The sequence below is a fragment of the Tenrec ecaudatus genome, chromosome 7, assembly GCF_050624435.1.
Source record: "Tenrec ecaudatus isolate mTenEca1 chromosome 7, mTenEca1.hap1, whole genome shotgun sequence".
Classification (NCBI taxonomy): Eukaryota; Metazoa; Chordata; class Mammalia; order Afrosoricida; family Tenrecidae; genus Tenrec; species Tenrec ecaudatus.
Genome location: NC_134536.1, coordinates 81756303 through 81770451, shown reverse-complemented (window position 1 = coordinate 81770451; position 14149 = coordinate 81756303). Strand labels below are relative to the sequence as shown.

At 37.2% G+C, this 14149-nt stretch overlaps 1 pseudogene; it reads left to right on the top strand.

Annotated features, from left to right (window-relative positions):
* The first annotated feature begins 10493 nt into the window (after positions 1-10493).
* Positions 10494-11147, top strand: LOC142452405 (anaphase-promoting complex subunit 15 pseudogene; annotated as a pseudogene).
* The last annotated feature ends 3002 nt before the right edge of the window (positions 11148-14149 follow it).

The following is a 14149-nucleotide window of genomic DNA, read 5'->3' as shown; positions in this document are numbered from 1 at the left end:
CATTCCATCTCTTGACATGAAGCTTTAAATATCAAAGTGCTTGATGAATAATGGATACAAATAGAAATGAATCAACAATATGATACCGAGAAAGAAGATAAATATTCACAAGTGGTGACTTCATGTTTTTTTTTTTTGTGACTTGGTTTGTTTCTTTATTTCACAATATATTTTGCATGCAGCCTAGTCAACAAGTAGATGAAAACAGAAAAATAAAATATTTACAATACAGATAAGCCACTCTTGTATTTCCTGATGAGTCTAAGGTCTAAATCCAACATTCTGTTGGGCGGGTGATGATTGCCTAGGCGTTTTATTTCTGATAACCCAGTGGGTGTGACCTCTGAGTTGTGGGGCTTTCCAGAGCGATTTTAAAAAGCAGTCCTTATGGCAAAAGGAAAACAGTATTAGATTCCCCTGTGGCGTTGCTGCTCAATCAACTGTATTGTCAGCTGTAGGGCCCTGCGGGGGGTGGGGGGGAGGGGGGGAAGAGCCCAGCACTGCCCCTGCTTCACTGCTTCAGAAGCTCAGGCCACAGGCAGCCCCCTTCAAGAGAGCTCATGTCTGGGGATGTTGGCTAGGTGTTCTATGGCCCTGAACTAGAAAACTTCAGAGAAAGGTGCTTATTGTGTGTGATGTGCTGGGGAGGCTAGGATGTACAATCAGAGGTGCGGCATCCACCACTGGCTACTGGTTTGGCTGGGAAGGTCAGGAGTCAGGCTTATGAAATGTAAAAGGCAGAGAGTTAAAGTATTCCTCCTGCTGTGATCAGATGGTTTTAGGATTCCTGCCGAGGTAATCTTTAAAGGAAACATGGCAGAGCTTTGGAGGGCTTTTTGAACATGACCCACCAGTAGCCACAAGCTCATTGGAGGGGCCAGTCCAGTTAGCCTCTGGTCAATTTTATCCTGCTATTTTTAGATACTCTAAAATTATCCACCTTAATCTCTGAAGTAGGACTTTAACTCCTACTATTCAGGGGGACAGAAATAAAGCACCATTTATATCTTGTTAAAGAAAGGCAGAAAGGGTTTATGTACCTAAATCTCCACAAAGTTTGAAACTCTAACAAATTGTCAGTTACTTTTAGTTTACTTATCATTTGAAAAGTTTTTTTAAATACTGCATCATTCAATCATCATAGCAATCACTGAAGTTGACCAAAACAAACAAACGTTTAAGTCCTGCTTTGCCCAGCATTTTTTAAATGTCTTAAAATGGGAATCACTCACTGCCATTAAGTCAAGGCTGACTCTTGGTGACTCCCTCTAGATTTCTGAGACTGTAATTGTTTACAGTAGAAAGCCCAGTCTTTATCCAGATGAGTTGCTCGTGATTTCCAGCTGCTGACCATACAGATTGCACCCCAAAACATAACCACGACACCACTATGCTCTGTTAAATAAGCTCATGCTTCCAGGGTGTGGTCTCATATCTACAGCAGACATCAATATTCATGGTTTAGTAGACTGGAGAGTCTCTGGTAAAGCAATGTTTTGTCCACACAAGTCTTTTCAACACTGCACTTTTGACACATACCCACAGACTGGGGCGGAAAATGAATATGCCATTTCACAACCAATGACAAATGAAAAAAAGGACAGAACACAGACTTTAGCTGTGTGTGCCAGGTAGCACATTTAAGAATAAATGCCATAAGAATAAATCTCTCAGATATTTTCTTTTGGTGCACATTATCCCTATGAATGTGAATAGTCTATATACTCAAGAAAATACAAGTAAATCAGTATGGAACAAAAGGATAAAACTGAGAATCAACAGAAATGAAGCACTCGGTTCTACTTCACATAAAATACATAATTATACTGAAGGGGAGAAATGACACATCTTAAACAAGCAGAGAATAAAATCAGATTAACTCAAGTATCTGTTGAATTCGCAAATTCTCATTCTAAGTGGGGTAGGGAGAAAACTGCAAACAAAATTCCAACTTTTCTTAGTCGATTGTAGAGAAAATCTTGAGCACCCTTACGTGCATTGTCCAATTGAATAAATGAGCAAATGTGGTAGTGTTTGGGCAAGGGTGTTTATCATCAAAGAAGAGCCATACAAAAATGGACGGAGGAAGGATAATGGAGGACCTGAGGGCATCTATACACAGGGGTTATGCACACACATGCACATACATGGCTTGGTTCTTTCACCTCAAAGGGTCTCGAAGTAGTGATATACCAATAGCAGGGAGCTATTATAATTGTATATCACAATTAACCTGAACTTTTGGGAGGATTTGCTCCTTTAATCTCAAGCTCAGAAGAGAAGGGCCTGGATCACTTTGCAGAGTCTAAGAATGTGTTACAAGAAGAATTATAATGGGAACAAAGTGAAACCAAACAACTCTAAGGGGATCCTACCAGGAAAATCCAGGGCAACCTGAGGATAAAGATATACAAGAAGAGAAATGGAATATAAGTCACTGAACAAAATAGGAATTCATATGTTCACACCAATACTAGATAGATAGCATCCATGTATATAAGTACATATATGTGGAAAAATTCCATTTTCTTTTAATTCCATGAAAATTTGAAGTTCCCTCTGACATTTTTGAGGTTCTCTCATATGCATACATTTGTATACACATGCACACACAAACATACAGACAATAAGGTAAGAAGAAAGGACAGTTTGTGCTCATAGAATCTCAACTATTAAATGTAGAAAAAAGAGGAAAGATAGAAAAATGCAATTTTTCTGCCAGTGTTGTAAGAAAACAATTTACAGGGTTTGTGAAGGGCTGCTAAATCCAGTGATAAGAGCGCATGAATAAACTGTCCCCTCGCCTATTATTATCTTCGGGGAATACAAAGCAAACCATATAAAACCTTGTTGACATTATCCACGAAACACACTGTGTACTGGCTTTTGTTAATTAATTGATACTTTTCCTGTAAACACCAATAAATTATTCAAAGCATCCTACTATCACTTGTACAAACCAAGTTCTATTGGTGTCTCATGACTTTATTATTTCCATTGAATTTGGGTAACAGACAACCCTTCCAAGTATTAAACACCTTGGGTTTCAATAGTTTTAGAAAGACTTTGTTCTATCGTCTATGTTTATCTTCCCCTTAACCAAGTATCATCAAGTGGATTCTTACAGAGACCCTATGGGATTTCTTAGGCTGTAAACTTTTATGGGCGCAGATGATCCCATCTGCATTCTGCTCTTTAGCTGGTAATTTTGACTCCCCCCCTTGCAGTTAGTGGTACAACATGTACCCAATAGAGTCATCAGGACTCTAAGTCACAAAGGACATGTTTTCTAAGAAGACTGTAACCCCAGGAGAATAACGAGATACAAATACCTTCTCATATTCTGATGTCAATTCTGTATCACACAAATTACAACCATAATCACCATTATCACAAACTTAAGCAGCCCTGTTCGTGTGTTAACCATTGACTAACTTAATCTGACATTGAGTGATTGGTTCCATATCAACAGCTCATTTCAGATGATCTATGAATATCTAAACGATTCACTATAAACATTGTCCCTTGCTTCTCCATTTGCAAGTATCTGTATACATGAATCGGCATGTTATATCTAAGGAAATAACGATGATGCTCTGGGTTATATATATGCAAAATTTTTCATTCAAGTTACTATACCTTGCTCCTTCCAAATAAGTAACTATTCTAATATCAACTCACTCCCTGATGATTAAAGTTCTGTTGAGATGCCCTTTTGCTGACATCATAAGCTGACCAATTGAAATCAAAGAAGCCATTACAATGGAGAACACAGTGTGTAGACTGAGAGAGCTATTTCAAGCCCCGGCTCTGTCAACTTCAGCTGATCGTTGCAGGACAGTGAGTCAGCATCTCTGAGCCTTATATTTTCATTACTGAGGATTAAAACAGTGAAAGTAGTTATACAATGGGACTTTTGCCGGACTGTTTTTATGAAGATCAGGTTATAGAGGGGATGGATGTTCAAGTTCTTGATAGCCATAAAGTAACAGCCCTTCAGTAATGTCCTGTCACTTTGGATCCTTGATTATATCAGAAGACATTCACGCAAGTCACAAATGGATAAATCTACCTTACACCAAAAGGTAGTGAAAATAACACATGTGAAGCAAATGTAAACTGCAAAGATAAACCACATAATAAAATATGATCAGGAGGTGATGACTCTTTACTACTATTTTTTTTCACATGAAAAAACTTTGATTCTGGAAAAACAGTGTTATATTTCCTTTGAAAATGTATCAATATTATTATAGCATATCAAACATCTGACCGGTTAAAGGAATTCTGGCAAATCTCAAACTGAATTACAATAGGTTTAAATTTCCCTGGAAATTTAGTTTAGCTCTTAGTCATAACTTCAAAATTGATGCATGTTATATAATAAATAACTGAATATGATTTAAAGCACTTTATAGCTGGTATTTTATAATGTTTAATATCTAAAGCAACTCTTATAATTTTTAAAAATCTATACACATTGAGGATGAATATTTATCTATTAACTTCAAAGATAGTTTCTAATCATAATTCCATATTTGGGGTTGGGTAGGAAAAAAGGATAAAAAAATTAGTTTAAATGAAGCAATCCATCAAAAAGAAAATTGAAAGACAAACAATAAAGTTATGAAAATATTTTAAAAATTATAACCTTAAAGGGATGATCATCTTTATTACCCACTTTTAATATCAGTTATAATAAACACTTGAAAGTCAATAAAGCAGTATTAAAATGAAGGGAACATTTCAGAGTAAAAGCAAACATAACATATGAATAACTGAGAACCTTTCAAACTTTATGTAAATCAAATTTTCAAATTAAAGTACTGGATATTAATTTTTCAATAAATCAGTCAAAATAAAAAATCATATATTTAGTACGTTGCAGCATAAGGTTCATCTATATATACTGGTGAGAGTGTAAATTGGTACAACCTTTCTAGAAAGCAATTTGTAAATACAAACCAAGGTCTGTAAAAAGTTCATACCCTTTAGTCCAGTAATTTTTCTTCTAGAAATCTATCCTAGGGAACTAATAAAAAATTCAGACAAACATTTTTGTACAAAGATTAAAATCATGATATATTTATTATAGTTAAAAACCTATGAACAGTCTAAATGTCCATTGTTTGGATAGTGATTAAATATTTTCTACTACAACTATAAAATACAGCATGTGGTACAATGAAAAATAGATCTTTAAACAGTATTTAATGGCATGGCATAATGCTTATGATATTCACTAAAGTAAAATCATAAGAATGCAAATCTGTGTTAAGTCTGTTTGGGATTAATATAATGTGCATAAATATTTAATTATGACTTAACATATGTACATGTATTTTATAAAGCAGTAGAAAATATATCAGTGACTATAATAGTTCTCTATATTAGATTAATTTATCATATATATTAATTTTCTTGTATATTCCAAATTCTTTACATCGAAAGCGTAATGAAAATATGACCAAATACATTTATATAAATAATAATATTTTATCTATTTCAAAGTGACATTGAATTTACAGCTCTAAATATTTGAATTTTTCAAATAAAAATAAATCAAACTCATAAAGATTATACATATATTTTAAATTATTTTGTATATAAGTACAAAATATTTTTGAAATGCCCTATATACTCCTGTTTTCAAATTCATTGGTTTACCAAGAAATTATACTATAACTATTCTACAAGGCAGGAACTTTTTTTCTTTATGGCATATACGGTGATATGATTTGGTGACAAAACTCTCACTGCCATCCAGTCAGTGTTGACTCATATTTACCTGATTGGACCGAGTAGAACAGCCCCTGTGGGATTCTGAGACAGTTACACGTTACTCTTGTGGGAGTCCAAAGCTTCCTCATGCTTCCAGTCTGTAGATTATTTGACTATCGAATTTCCTTCAATTGTTTCTCTAGACAGAAATGGCAATGGGACAGTCATTGCTGTGAAACTCTCTCTCCCATTCATGTCTCTCTTGCAGCTACAAATGGTAACTTGTTGGTTGCTGATTTTCAAGCAGCTGAACAATTATTTTTCATAAATCCATTTCATATTAAACATATCTTTTCATAGGACATAGACTTTCAGGATGTAATATGAGCTTACTCAATCTCTTTAGACTTGAGAAAATAAGAATAAGTTTGTCTTTCATAATAAAAAGAAAATCCAACAATCCTAAGGCAATTACCTGAATGGCTTAACGGATTATTTTCATTGCATTTTAAAATCATATAGTGATCTTTAAATGTGTTATTTTTTTAATAACCACATTTGAAATGGCTTTTAAACAGCCTCGGTGTAATTTTGCCTCACATACACATGCAGGCTGTGAATGGGTGTGGGTGGTGGCGGAGGTGGTGGTGGTAAGGAAGAAAGGACTGTATAAAATCTACCACGTCAGTTAAGTCCACACCTTAGTAGAGATTTAATTAGAACTAAGGAGTATGAGCCAGCTTGTAGGAATTTTTATTTAAGATGTAAACCTGAAATTTCACTACTCAAGAGGTAGTATGATTATATGATATTTGGATTATGTACCAATAAAACTTTATTTTGTAAGAAATAGTATGACTTTCGACCTGTTTAATTCATGATTTTGCTTTTCTTGTTGTTGGTGCTCTTACAACAATTATGAGTGGGCCGCAGGGTAAAATTAGATGAACTATAAATGGAAAAGGGTATGCATGTTATTAAACTATTTCCCCTAATATTTCTTTGTTTGACTCTGATTAAATTGTTCCCTGGTCCTGAAATGAAGTAGAATGAAGGCCAAATAAGAAGCTTTAATAATTAACCCATCGATGTTTTCTTTTACTGATAAGTAACTAGGACTCTTGATGGCTTCATAGGCTAAGCGTTGTGCTGCTAACTGAAAGGTTGACAGTTTGAGCTTACCGCTCTCTGAGGAAACTGAGGCCTTGGAAACCCTGTGGGATAGCCCTCCTCTGTCCTACACAGGTACACTGTGAGTCAGACTCGACGTGATGACAGTGGGGGCTTGGGACCACACCAAACCGACTGCCACCCTGTAGGACAGAATAGAACTGTCTCTTTCGATTGTAAATCTTTTATTGTTTTGGTTTTAATAAATTATTGTGTTAGGTGCTCTTACAGCTCTTATCACAATCCATACATCCATCCATTTTGTCAAGCATATTTGTACGTATGTTGCCATCATCATTTTCAAAGTATTTCTTAATGGGAGCAGAAAGCTTCGTCTTTCCCTGGCAACCCATTAGGCAACCGGGGCTCTTTGTAGGGATTAATAGAGGAACCTAATATTTTAGGAAGAAGCAAATCAATCAGAGATCCTTCTACAGTATCAAACACAATGGAACCTTTGGTACGTAACTTTCTCCAACTTATTATTCCACTGAAGGAATGTTGGGTAACACCCGCCAAGTATTCACTTCCACTTTTGAGTAAGCAATGGACTGCTAATTGAAAGATCAACAGTTCAAATCCACCAGGAGCTTCAGAAGAAAAATTAAAGCTAGCTTCTACCCCTTAGCTCTTCTTGACTTACTCTTCAGGTCTTCTTTACTTCCAATTCTGCTCTGTTTTGCTTTGAAGGAAGTCTTTTTTTCTGCTTGTTTGTTTCATGTCATAGACCGGATTTCATCTCTTAGTGACCCTGTGTCTGGTTTAGTGAGAGAAGAAAAATCGCTCTCACAATAAATATTCAACATGTCAGATGTATGTTGTAGGCAATTGTATAGGTGAATCCAAATATCCTAAGCAGTAATTATAAATTAAGTGACAGATATATAAAATCAGCAAGGACAGCAAAAAGTCTTTCAGGAATAAAATTATTAGAAAATTTCCATGATGATTGGGGCATCTGAAAAGCATTTTAAGATTAAAGAAAAATATTTCTTTACAACATAAATTTTTATAACATAATTATTGCAGATATTTTGCATATTAACTAGGAATTATTTATAGTAACTCTGAAATCTCCAAATTTTGTTTCCATATACAGATAAATGAAAAAGATTCCATAGGAAATTGTCCTCCAAATCTTGGTCCCAACAAGAAAATGCAATATTGTAAAAATATGAAGTTATAGGATTCTTAGTGGCTTCCTTGTTGCATAAATTGCCATATAAGTGCCTTTGCACCCAAGAGCCAATTGGCTGGTAGTTGAACTCCCATGGCATGTCGCTCAAAGTCACATGCTGTCAAAATAATCAGTATACTGCTTTCTAGACATGTAATGGCTGATGTAGTGTCCTATTACTCTAAAAGTTTGGACTTGATGATTTAATATTGGTTTCTAAACTGAAAATCTATGAAAATCCTCTGGTTCGAAATGTTCACTTCATAATCAAGGGAATAAAGACAACACTAAGGAGGAATTCCCTTCAGTTGTACCTGGGGTCACATGAATAGGCTGATTGACTCAGAGCAGCGATAGCAACAAGAAATTACCTTATTGTTGGAAAACTCTGGGGGCTCATTTTCTACCTGCCCCCTTTCTGGCAGCTTAACATATCAGAGTTAATTGACTAAGAAGACTGGCAGGTGTCATAAGCACACGTCTCTTAACTGGGGGATTTCTATTGTTTTGTAGTCCCATATGACATTCCCACATTCCTCTCTCCCCCCCCCCCCGCCCCATTCCTATCTGATCCCACGGGTTTCTGTAGCATTATGAGGACAGAAACTTCTTTACAGGGACTTTTCCGCTAGCACAAGAAGCAGACCATCTATGCCTGACCTTCACTGGGGAATAATGAGAGGTCAGGGTATTGCATGTACTCAGCTAATTCTCTGCTTGTAAGTTCCCTTCCCAATATACCTATTACATATCTGTACCACATAGCAGCGGTAATATGTGTCTGTGACCCATTGCCTGACAACCTGAAAAACTGAACCAAGACTTAAAGTGGGAACTGAAGCATGGCCAGATAGGAAACCCAAGAGGCCTATGCAAGATCAAAATGTTGTTTCCTTCCTTATTACACAGTAAATAAAATACTCTTTGATGGTAAAATGATTTGGAAATGCAATTTAATACAGACAGACCTAAGGTTGCAAACATCCTTCTTAAATGCTACCTGTATTTGTGAGCCAACCCCCATAAAGCCTATTATATTAAACATCCGCGGTACACACAATGGCTTGTAATAACAAACTGGCCCCACTTTGCAAAACACATCGAAACATGATTGCTATTACTAATGGTTTATTATGTTAAGGGTGTTTTCTGTGGATCTGAAAATGTTCTGTAATGTTTTATGCATGTAAAAGCTCAGTATATTTTGACAGACAGATCACTATTTGGTCCAAGTTCTGTACACCTATTTCAGAAGAGTGGCCTCAGATCATCGGAGGACTGCTGGTACATTAAGGAAGTAACTAGTACAGATGTGTTGAATTGATTTTGTCATTTGTCTCTCTTCCCTCTGATCTCCACTCCTCTGCCATATTCTGTCTGGATTTATTATATTCAACTTTGTAATACTAAACACTGCAAATATGCAGTATTTTATGACTCTTTGATATTTTGGGGCAAACATGCTACTGAAATTTGATGAATAATTAATGGTAACATGACAGTAAGCAGTCAATTAATCAGCAAGTTTATGCCCAATAGATTATATCATGCTAAGTATTAAGTAAGATAAAGAATTATGAGATAGGATTTTAGGCCTTCAGGAGTTTATACACAATTGAAGAGATTAGTTATACAATCTAAATCAGGCATCATATGAATAGGTATTTATTTAATGATAGTAAGGGTAAGTATATGAATAAGGTATAAAATACAGTAGTATTAAATTCAACATTATTAAATTTTAACATTAAAGATTAAAATTTAATATCAAATATTAAATCACATGCTAATATGAATAACCCATAATAATAATAAATGATTATGAACTATTATAAAAATAAAAACCACTATTTATACATAGAATGTATGATTTTAATACATCATCTGACATAAGTTGTGAGAAAGTATACTTTGGGGGTCTAACACTGACCCCCAAAGATTGAAAAGTTTTGGAGTCATTCTAGGTTTAGGAATAAACCATTTCCTTAATCACAGATATCATTGAATTTAATTAAACCCCAACAGCCATAGAGCATTTGTATAAACACACACAATGCGGCCTGGTGGTGCGTATAGTTATAAACACACAACAGCTAAACAAAAGGACAGAGGATCAAATCCAACCAAAGATGCAATGGAAGAATGTCCTGGCAATCTGCTTAGAAAAGAAAAAATCCACAACCATTGCAACCCCTTGGAAGAGTTTAACTCTACTGCAAATAAGATCGTCAAAAGTCGCGGTATACTCAATGACATCTTTTCCTTTCCTTTCCCTTCTTTTGTGTGCACACACAACCCACATATACACATATAGATACACGTGTGTCTCTGCGTGGGTGACACAAGTGTTTGATGCTTAACTACTAACCTACAAGTGGGTGCTTCATTTTCACTCAATAAGATCTGGACATCTGCTTCTAGAAACATGACAGCAGAAAACCTCTCTGAAGAACGCCACATACGGTCAGGCGGGGAGGAAGCAGGAACCCAAAGGCTGCCTAGGTTGGACCCGGGATTTGGGCGGGCTCTTCCGCCCAGACAGCTAGAAGTGCCTCCGGGTCGCCGTCGGCCATTGCCGAAGGGCGCGATGAGGTAACTGAGGCTCCAAGCGGTTGGTGACGTGACTTGACCAAGGTTAAATAGCCATCTAGGAGCCACGTCTACTTTGTTTCCCTCACTCTTCCCCTGTGTGACTGAGACGCTCTGGTTTAATCTGGATCGGCCCTGTGTGGAGGAGACCGAACTGCAACAGCAGGAACAGCAGCATCAGACCTGGCTCCAGAGCACTGTAGAAAAGGACAACCTGGTACCTATTGGCAAAGCAGCCTCAGAGCACTGTGACGGCGAGGAGGAAGATGATGAAGATAGCGAGGAAGACTCAGAGAATGATGAGGATATGCAGGACATGGATGAGATGAATGATTACAATGAGTCACCTCACGATGGAGAGGTCAATGAGGTGGACATGGAAGGTAATGAGCAGGATCAAGACCAGTGGGTGATCTGCCCTAGTGACATCCTGACAAGCCCAAGCCAACGTGCACCCCCTGCAGAACCAGCTGGGGATACCAGTACCTAAAAGCTGAACCTTGGACACTTCCACAGCTGATGCCAACGCCTGGTCTCCTGGGTCTCTCCCAGGTCATTGACCTTTCTTGAATCCCTAGGGCCTACACCCACCCCATCTTCCTGGCCAGTACGTCTCTACTTGGCTGCCAGGTCTAGTTTAGTTCTGATTCTCTTTAATAAAGACACAGGACTGGTTGAAAAAAAAATAAAGAAAGAAAACCTCTCTGGAGCCCGATTATGAATGACATGGGATCAGAATCAAGGTAATGGCAGTGGGGTTTTCTACATGTGCATATGTTTAGTTATTTCTAGAGCTTTAAATAATTGATATAGTCACCACTTGTCTTTATTACATGCATGCTGTAGTTCATATGAATTATTGTATCAATAAAGTGTGTGAATAGAGGATTTGCACTGTGTGTAAACAAGAAAGAACGCAAACAATGCTTGTGTGTGTGAGAGAGAGAGCGAGAGAGAGAGATTCCAGAGTAAGATGAAGAGACAGCATGTAGACTTTGTAAAATGTCACAACATCTAAACATAGTAACAAGAGCACAGGGATCAATGAGGCTTGAGTTGATCTCTTGGCACTTCTGTGACTTAGATAAGTGATCATTTCTCAGAATTTTTCATCCATCTATATATCACAAAAACTTTTGGAAAGATTAAGTGAGAAGCTGTTCTGTTTGTATTATCCCTTTCTGTTCCTCTTGGATCTAAATGTGAATATCATGGTATCTCCAGTGTAACCAAGCCAATTATTCTCTCACTAGAGCCTCTCAGTGAGCATTCCTACTGAAATATTTCCTGACAATTGTCATTCAGCGTTAACAAATAGGCTATAAAACAACATTACAGGCAAAAACATATATTCTTTCAGGGAACACTTTATTCTGTAAATGGAACATTCAAACCCTTGGCAGTGTAGAATTGAACAGCCATTGTTATTCTTCTCCTCAAACAATATCTATTGACTATTGGCCATCTTCAGTGTATAACCCAGGACAGAACATTACAATAAACAAAGATAAGCTTTCCTCAAAATTCTGAGTTCATTATTATATTCACTCAACAAATATTCAGTGCATGTTGTGTTCAAAACCCGTGTCAGTCTTTGGGCACTGTATTAGTAGCACACAGGTGTTCTAATCTGATATGTTCAAAAAAGATGATCATGCCATTTATGTAAATTTGATATGCAAATTGTCTATCCTGAGGCAATGGCATGCTAGTAACAGAATGTGACTTTATAAAGTAGTTAATAAAGTAAACCAATGAAAGAAAAATGGTTTACACTAAATTTTAAGATGGCCATCTTCTGGCAGTACTAAGTCAATATATGTGAAAGCGATGCCTTAAAGAGACTGTGATACAAGATGGTGCTTTTGAGTGAGCACTGGACTGTTACCAGTAAGTTCGGGAATTCAAACTTGCCATTCAGAGTCCAGGGAAGAAAGATGATTCTATTTACTCTGGTCAAGACTTATATTCTTGGAAATCCTATATTGAGCCAGAAACAGAAGGATGTCTGGAGGTTGGTTTGATTGGAATGGTGCCTGGAGATTGAGGATAAAAGAACCCCAGAGGGATTCCTAAACTATTGGTGTTGGGTACCCTAAGCCAAATCCAGCTCATAACTACCACCCAGGTAGAACTGCCTCCTAGGGTGTCCGAAGCTGAAACGTTTACAGTAGCAGATTGCCAGGTCTTTTCTCCTCCCATGGTGGCACAGTGGGTTGCACATTGGGCTGGTAACCGTAATTTCAGGAGTCTGAAACCAACAGCAGCTCAGCAGGAGGAAAGTGAGATTTTCTACTCCTGTGAAAAGTTGTACTCTTGGGAACCCAGAGGAACGGTGGTACACTGCCCTGTAAGGGGCTCTAGGAGTCAGAAGTGACCCAATGGCAGTTTGTTGTTGTTGTTGTTGTTGTTTTAGTTTTCTCTTACAGAGCTCAAAGCATCAACATTTCAGAAAGCAGCTGATTTACAGACAGAATACTTTGAAATAAAACTGACTTTAAGTGTAAAAAGAGAGGCTGGAGAAACTCAGTAGCGTATGTAAGAAGGAGGCCTACTCAGACTGAAAAATACATCAGATGATCTTACTGAAATTCACAGTGACGGTGAAGGGAAGGAAAAGAGACACCTGAGAGCCAGAGTAAGATGTTGAGCACATCCCACCAGCATTTGGAGACCATGCCAAATGCAGTTTTGAAACAATGAATATTAATTACTGAAGGCCATAAAATGTGGTATGAATTCAAGAATGCAATACCCTAAGAAAGACGAGGTTGTTAAGAAGACTAGAAAAAGGAAAATATTAAAAGGGGTGTCAGAAGAGACTTTGAAAATTACTCTTGCACTGAGAATGGCAAAGTGACTGTAATAAACGCTAAGGCAAAAAATCCTCACAACTTGACCAATAACCAACATCATTTTAAATGGAGATGAGATTGAAGTTGTCGAGAATTATTTTTTTACTTGGACTCACATCCAACGTTCCTGTAGGGAGCAGTCAGGAAGTCAGGCATCAGCTTACATTCGGTAAATTCTTGGTAAGCATCAAAGCAGGGACATGTTGATAATCAAGACATGCCTCACCTAAGGCTAGTGTTATATGCATGTGGAAATTGGAAAGTGATTGAGAAACAGTGAAGAATTGGTAACTCTGGGTTTTGGTGTTGGCATGGAATATTAAATGTAGCATTGACTTGTGGATGATTGAATGCACCTGTCTTGAAGGAAGTGCATCCAGAACGCCCTGTAAAAGGGTACTGTGATTAATCTCACATATTTGGAGAATGTTGTCATAAGAGATCATAAGAGATCAGTCCAGGGAGAAAGACATATTTTTTGGTTAAAAAGGAGGGTCAGCAAAAAAGAGGAAAACCATCGAGTTGTCTATGAAGTGGATTGACACAGTGACTGCACCAACGGTTTCAAACATAGCAATGACGATGAGACTCACACAGATGCCTTCTGTGTAATTGTGCTGCACACAGGCTCACCGTG